Raw genomic sequence first — 8,727 nt, forward strand, 5'->3', positions numbered from 1 at the left:
AACAAAACTGAAAATCACTCATAACATGAGGAACAAAACTGAAAATCACTCATAACATGAGGAACAAAACTGAAAATCACTCATAACATGGGGAACAAAACTGAAAATCACTCATAACATGGGGAACAAAACTGAAAATCACTCATAACATGAGGAACAAAACTGAAAATCACTCATAACATGAGGAACAAAACTGAAAATCACTCATAACATGAGGAACAAAACTGAAAATCACTCATAACATGAGGAACAAAACTGAAAATCACTCATAACATGAGGAACAAAACTGAAAATCACTCATAACATGGGGAACAAAACTGAAAATCACTCATAACATGGGGAACAAAACTGAAAATCACTCATAACATGAGGAACAAAACTGAAAATCACTCATAACATGAGGAACAAAACTGAAAATCACTCATAACATGAGGAACAAAACTGAAAATCACTCATAACATGAGGAACAAAACTGAAAATCACTCATAACATGGGGAACAAAACTGAAAATCACTCATAACATGAGGAACAAAACTGAAAATCACTCATAACATGAGGAACAAAACTGAAAATCACTCATAACATGGGGAACAAAACTGAAAATCACTCATAACATGAGGAACAAAACTGAAAATCACTCATAACATGAGGAACAAAACTGAAAATCACTCATAACATGAGGAACAAAACTGAAAATCACTCATAACATGGGGAACAAAACTGAAAATCACTCATAACATGAGGAACAAAACTGAAAATCACTCATAACATGAGGAACAAAACTGAAAATCACTCATAACATGGGGAACAAAACTGAAAATCACTCATAACATGAGGAACAAAACTGAAAATCACTCATAACATGAGGAACAAAACTGAAAATCACTCATAACATGAGGAACAAAACTGAAAATCACTCATAACATGAGGAACAAAACTGAAAATCACTCATAACATGGGGAACAAAACTGAAAATCACTCATAACATGGGGAACAAAACTGAAAATCACTCATAACATGAGGAACAAAACTGAAAATCACTCATAACATGGGGAACAAAACTGAAAATCACTCAAAACATGGGGAACAAAACTGAAAATCACTCATAACATGAGGAACAAAACTGAAAATCACTCATAACATGAGGAACAAAACTGAAAATCACTCATAACATGAGGAACAAAACTGAAAATCACTCATAACATGGGGAACAAAACTGAAAATCACTCATAACATGGGGAACAAAACTGAAAATCACTCATAACATGAGGAACAAAACTGAAAATCACTCATAACATGAGGAACAAAACTGAAAATCACTCATAACATGAGGAACAAAACTGAAAATCACTCATAACATGAGGAACAAAACTGAAAATCACTCATAACATGGGGAACAAAACTGAAAATCACTCATAACATGAGGAACAAAACTGAAAATCACTCATAACATGAGGAACAAAACTGAAAATCACTCATAACATGGGGAACAAAACTGAAAATCACTCATAACATGAGGAACAAAACTGAAAATCACTCATAACATGAGGAACAAAACTGAAAATCACTCATAACATGAGGAACAAAACTGAAAATCACTCATAACATGAGGAACAAAACTGAAAATCACTCATAACATGGGGAACAAAACTGAAAATCACTCATAACATGGGGAACAAAACTGAAAATCACTCATAACATGAGGAACAAAACTGAAAATCACTCATAACATGGGGAACAAAACTGAAAATCACTCAAAACATGGGGAACAAAACTGAAAATCACTCATAACATGAGGAACAAAACTGAAAATCACTCATAACATGAGGAACAAAACTGAAAATCACTCATAACATGAGGAACAAAACTGAAAATCACTCATAACATGGGGAACAAAACTGAAAATCACTCAAAACATGGGGAACAAAACTGAAAATCACTCATAACATGAGGAACAAAACTGAAAATCACTCAAAACATGAGGAACAAAACTGAAAATCACTCATAACATGAGGAACAAAACTGAAAATCACTCATAACATGAGGAACAAAACTGAAAATCACTCATAACATGAGGAACAAAACTGAAAATCACTCATAACATGAGGAACAAAACTGAAAATCACTCATAACATGAGGAACAAAACTGAAAATCACTCAAAACATGAGGAACAAAACTGAAAATCACTCAAAACATGGGGAACAAAACTGAAAATCACTCATAACATGAGGAACAAAACTGAAAATCACTCATAACATGAGGAACAAAACTGAAAATCACTCATAACATGAGGAACAAAACTGAAAATCACTCATAACATGAGGAACAAAACTGAAAATCACTCATAACATGAGGAACAAAACTGAAAATCACTCATAACATGGGGAACAAAACTGAAAATCACTCATAACATGAGGAACAAAACTGAAAATCACTCATAACATGAGGAACAAAACTGAAAATCACTCATAACATGAGGAACAAAACTGAAAATCACTCATAACATGGGGAACAAAACTGAAAATCACTCATAACATGAGGAACAAAACTGAAAATCACTCATAACATGAGGAACAAAACTGAAAATCACTCATAACATGAGGAACAAAACTGAAAATCACTCATAACATGAGGAACAAAACTGAAAATCACTCATAACATGAGGAACAAAACTGAAAATCACTCAAAACATGAGGAACAAAACTGAAAATCACTCAAAACATGAGGAACAAAACTGAAAATCACTCAAAACATGGGGAACAAAACTGAAAATCACTCATAACATGAGGAACAAAACTGAAAATCACTCAAAACATGGGGAACAAAACTGAAAATCACTCATAACATGAGGAACAAAACTGAAAATCACTCATAACATGGGGAACAAAACTGAAAATCACTCATAACATGAGGAACAAAACTGAAAATCACTCATAACATGGGGAACAAAACTGAAAATCACTCATAACATGAGGAACAAAACTGAAAATCACTCAAAACATGAGGAACAAAACTGAAAATCACTCATAACATGAGGAACAAAACTGAAAATCACTCATAACATGAGGAACAAAACTGAAAATCACTCATAACATGAGGAACAAAACTGAAAATCACTCATAACATGGGGAACAAAACTGAAAATCACTCATAACATGAGGAACAAAACTGAAAATCACTCATAACATGAGGAACAAAACTGAAAATCACTCATAACATGGGGAACAAAACTGAAAATCACTCATAACATGAGGAACAAAACTGAAAATCACTCATAACATGAGGAACAAAACTGAAAATCACTCATAACATGAGGAACAAAACTGAAAATCACTCATAACATGAGGAACAAAACTGAAAATCACTCATAACATGGGGAACAAAACTGAAAATCACTCATAACATGGGGAACAAAACTGAAAATCACTCATAACATGAGGAACAAAACTGAAAATCACTCATAACATGGGGAACAAAACTGAAAATCACTCAAAACATGGGGAACAAAACTGAAAATCACTCATAACATGAGGAACAAAACTGAAAATCACTCATAACATGAGGAACAAAACTGAAAATCACTCATAACATGAGGAACAAAACTGAAAATCACTCAAAACATGGGGAACAAAACTGAAAATCACTCATAACATGAGGAACAAAACTGAAAATCACTCATAACATGAGGAACAAAACTGAAAATCACTCATAACATGAGGAACAAAACTGAAAATCACTCAAAACATGGGGAACAAAACTGAAAATCACTCATAACATGAGGAACAAAACTGAAAATCACTCATAACATGGGGAACAAAACTGAAAATCACTCATAACATGAGGAACAAAACTGAAAATCACTCATAACATGAGGAACAAAACTGAAAATCACTCATAACATGAGGAACAAAACTGAAAATCACTCAAAACATGAGGAACAAAACTGAAAATCACTCAAAACATGAGGAACAAAACTGAAAATCACTCAAAACATGGGGAACAAAACTGAAAATCACTCATAACATGAGGAACAAAACTGAAAATCACTCAAAACATGGGGAACAAAACTGAAAATCACTCATAACATGAGGAACAAAACTGAAAATCACTCATAACATGAGGAACAAAACTGAAAATCACTCATAACATGGGGAACAAAACTGAAAATCACTCATAACATGAGGAACAAAACTGAAAATCACTCATAACATGAGGAACAAAACTGAAAATCACTCATAACATGAGGAACAAAACTGAAAATCACTCATAACATGAGGAACAAAACTGAAAATCACTCATAACATGAGGAACAAAACTGAAAATCACTCATAACATGAGGAACAAAACTGAAAATCACTCAAAACATGGGGAACAAAACTGAAAATCACTCATAACATGAGGAACAAAACTGAAAATCACTCAAAACATGAGGAACAAAACTGAAAATCACTCATAACATGAGGAACAAAACTGAAAATCACTCATAACATGGGAACAAAACTGAAAATCACTCAAAACATGAGGAACAAAACTGAAAATCACTCATAACATGAGGAACAAAACTGAAAATCACTCAAAACATGGGGAACAAAACTGAAAATCACTCATAACATGGGGAACAAAACTGAAAATCACTCAAAACATGAGGAACAAAACTGAAAATCACTCATAACATGGGGAACAAAACTGAAAATCACTCATAACATGAGGAACAAAACTGAAAATCACTCATAACATGAGGAACAAAACTGAAAATCACTCATAACATGAGGAACAAAACTTACTGGTAGAGAAACTCAGGAGCATGAATCAGGCTTTTGAAAAATTAGCAAATACTCTGGTACATAGGCTTAAGTACGAAATAAAACAGGAAATGGTAAACGAGACATGACATGAAACACGGTGACTAGACATGACATGACGTGAATAACATGAAAACCTGACTTGACATGAAATGATAGACATAATAAATAAACATAACTAATACATTTGACGAGACACAACAGCATTAGAAGATTTTGAAAATATTAAACTCCCAATAAGCAATGTGAAATTTTCCTTTACTACCTGTCACCTTTCAGCACTCACCTCAGCAACAGAGCTGTCTCCCCTGCACCTGCATGCTGACCCTGCCTCTGACGCACTCTCAATCTCAACCGCCTACATCAGGAGACATTGAGCATCCTTTCATGTTGTTTTTCTCTAATAGAACATTTAACATAGAAATACAATCAACGTTTTAGCAATGGAATGGCTGTTAAAAGAAATGGAATGGCTAAAACAAAACTGCTAGTGCGATATATATATATATATATATATATATATATATATATTATATAGCTGATCTAGCTCATATTTGGTTGATTCCAACGTGCAGTGGGTGGGCGCTGCGCTGAAGGATCTTTGTGACTGACTAGCTAGTATGCTAATTATATTGCTAATATAGACAGAGAATGTCTCATAAGGGTGCTAACATTCTTATTAGAAAAGCTGGCTGTGTTTGACCATGGAAGAATGCGATTTAGCTGTTTGGCCACTCAAGGGAAAACTCAGACTTACTTTCCTCTTCCGTGTGTCCATCTCGTGATCCGATTCTCAACAGTGAATGTTTTGAATATGCGCATGACGCAGCGTGCCGCGCGCGTGATGCTGCTGCTGCTGTGTGTTAAAAAACAAACAAACGCGGAGTGGATTTCTGTTGATATGGGTAATCCCCTACTGATAAAGTGGAACGGATTTGTTTGTGAAGCAATGGAAAGAACGCTGGACTAGTAGAGCAGTCATGCACTCATATTTTTGATGGCAAATGTGGGGGGGTCCAAACGACTTTTTTTCCAGGGTGGGGGGGACGTGTCCCCCCCAATACTATTGTGGCGACGCGCATGATTGCTTCTGACCACGACCCAGGCGGATCCCCCTTTGTTAGTGCATGGTTATATACTTCGCATAAAACTGGGGTCAGCTCATTCACATATGTTTTGTAGTACTCCCCTCCAAACCCATCGATCCCTGGCCATTTATTGTTTTTAACTTTTAAGATGTTTTCTCTGATTTCTTCTTCTGTAATTGGCAGACAGCCTATTTGCCTCTTCTGGTGTTAATTTTGCCAGTTGAATTGATTCAAAAAATGACCCAATCTTCTCGTTTTTATGTGGGTCTGATTCCTCTTCTTATAGCCTTCTATAGTATGTAGCAAAGGCTTCTGATATATCTTTTGGTTGTGTTAATATCTTGCCACTACATGAGCCCTTTATTTTGTGTACTGTCCTGCTGGATTGAGCTTTCCGCAGCTGGAAAGCCAGTAAGCGGCTTGCTCTGTTTCCCATTTCATAGTATTTCCTATTTATGAATTGCAAATCCAGTTTTCGTCTAGTTTCTTTCAATGTTTGCAGTACTTCCTGCTTCTTACATTGTTGATGTTCTGTTTCTAATTTCTTAATGTCTCTCTCTAATTTATCCTGTTGAGCAAGTCTTTTCTTTTTCAGCCTGGAAGAAATGGCAATAATGTTACCCCTCATCACTGCTTTAGCCCCTTCCCATAAGATGCCATTATAATTTATATCAAAGTAACTTGTTAAATCTCTGTGTATTTCTTCTCTAGTTAGTTCGTCATTTAGCAATGAGACGTTGAGTCTCCAGTATTTGAATTGTTTATTAGGTCCTATACTTATCTTCATGGTGACTGGGGCATGATCTGAAATGGTGATTGGCTCTATTTTACAAACACTGGCCCTGTATAGATCTGATCCAGATATCAAGAACATATCCAGTCTAGAATAACTGCCATGCACCTGTGACATGAAAGTGAAGTCCTTTTCCCTAGGATGTAAATGGCGCCAAACATCTACCAAGCCCAGTTCACGCATCATTGCCTGAAGAGTAGAGGACTTTCTAGATACAGAACCAACTTCTGCTGGAAGCCGATCCATACTTTGTCTCAGGATGCAGTTAAAATCCCCTCCTATTAATACAATCCCCTCTGCTTTATCTGCTAGTAAAGTTGCTATATCCTTAAAGAAGCCTAGACAGTCTTCGTTTGGGGCGTATAAATTCAGCAGTGTTATTTTAATACCATCAATAGTCCCTCTTACCATCTCTACCCTCTTTATCACTAACTGTCTGTGTATGATTAAAGTATACTGAGTTATTGAAAAGAATGGCCCCTCCGTGAGGGTCAGAAGAGCATCTGTGAGCGTTGGGTAGGTCCGTTCACCGGATTTCAAGGTCACTTTTAGTTGTTTGATGACCCCTCTCACTTGTGTTCTCTTCTTTTGTAACTCGGGGGAATAGTCGTGATCGAAGTATATTTGCTCGTTGTTGTAGATGAGTTTTTGGCTCCATGCTTGTCTAAGAATAGTGTCTTTAACAGAGTAGTCGACAAACCTAACGATTAGGGACCTGGGTGTGGTATCAGGATCTGTAGGTCTGGTTGTTAGAGAGCGATGAGCTCTCTCTATTTGCAGGTTCACATCAGGCATTGGTTTTAAGACTGACTGGATCAACGTCTTTGCAAATGTCTTCACATCTTTTCCCTCGCTATTCTCTGGTACACGATATATTCTCAAATTGTTCAAATCTCTCGGCGTAGCAGATAGCTTATAGCTCTCTCATACCTTCTCCCGTTGTCCTCCGCAGCACTTATACGATCTTCTGCCTCTGTGGTTCTTTTCTCTATCTTTATCATTTGACCTTTCAGCTCTTCTACTGATGTTTCCAGCTTCGTAAGGGATAACTTGGTCTGGTTGTGTCCCTCTTGGTTTTCTGATCTTAACTTTCCTAGCTCTGCTAGTATTAACGATTCTGAGCTAGAGCTAGCAGTATCATTGCTAATATGCATATTTTGTCTCGAATTTTCGTTCTTCTCTTTCGAAGTCTCCTGTTTACTTGACGATTTATTTCTGGAATATGTAGACATCGTGGATTCACTTGATTTTGCCGGGTTTCCAGTAAAAGTTACGTTTTTTTTATATTTGGTTGGACGGAGCTCAACTTTTAGGCTGCTGGTTTCAGCATGACGTCACCGGAAGTCTTAAAGGGGTTTTTAAACACAAAAATACTTACCCGAGAGCCCGTGCACCACGCAGCGCTCCCCAAAACCCTAACTCTGGACAAATTATATTAATCAGATAAATCTCTTGGATGATAACAATGTAAAAACTATCGAACACAGATTATCATTTAATCCATTGTTGGTATTCTCCAAATGAATTGACTGATATTTTTGCCTGCTTGAATTGGTAACCGCTTAAATGCCTGAAACAACTAATCAATAAACATCAATGTAAAATTTTCAATCTCAGGGACGCATGAGGGAGCAGGACTGTAGAGGCTTTTCTGCCAGTCTGTCTGCTCTGAAGTAGCAGTAATCAGCCTTCACTTGAGTCTGTCCTGATCACACCTGCTGTCAGTTTCCCAATCAGCAGCATTTGGTGACAGGCAGCTGAATGTTTATTAGCCCTCTAGGGGACAGTGTTTGGGACAGCACAGGGAGTTCACAACAAGACTGCAATAAAATCTAATCCTAAAAAACTAACAGAAAACAGACACTACCTTTAAAAATGTGGTTATGTTTGCTAAAGAAATGTAAACCGACATTAAAACAAGTATTAAATAAGGGACTTTGCTTCATACCTACTGTCAAAGTTCATAAAACCCAGAAGGCAAAGGTGATGTTGGACATGCAAGCCTACCATAGGAGCCTCAAATAGGCAGCCTATTTTAAGTAA

This window comes from Eleginops maclovinus, chromosome 7, assembly GCF_036324505.1.
Source record: "Eleginops maclovinus isolate JMC-PN-2008 ecotype Puerto Natales chromosome 7, JC_Emac_rtc_rv5, whole genome shotgun sequence".
In the NCBI taxonomy this organism is placed as follows: Eukaryota; Metazoa; Chordata; class Actinopteri; order Perciformes; family Eleginopidae; genus Eleginops; species Eleginops maclovinus.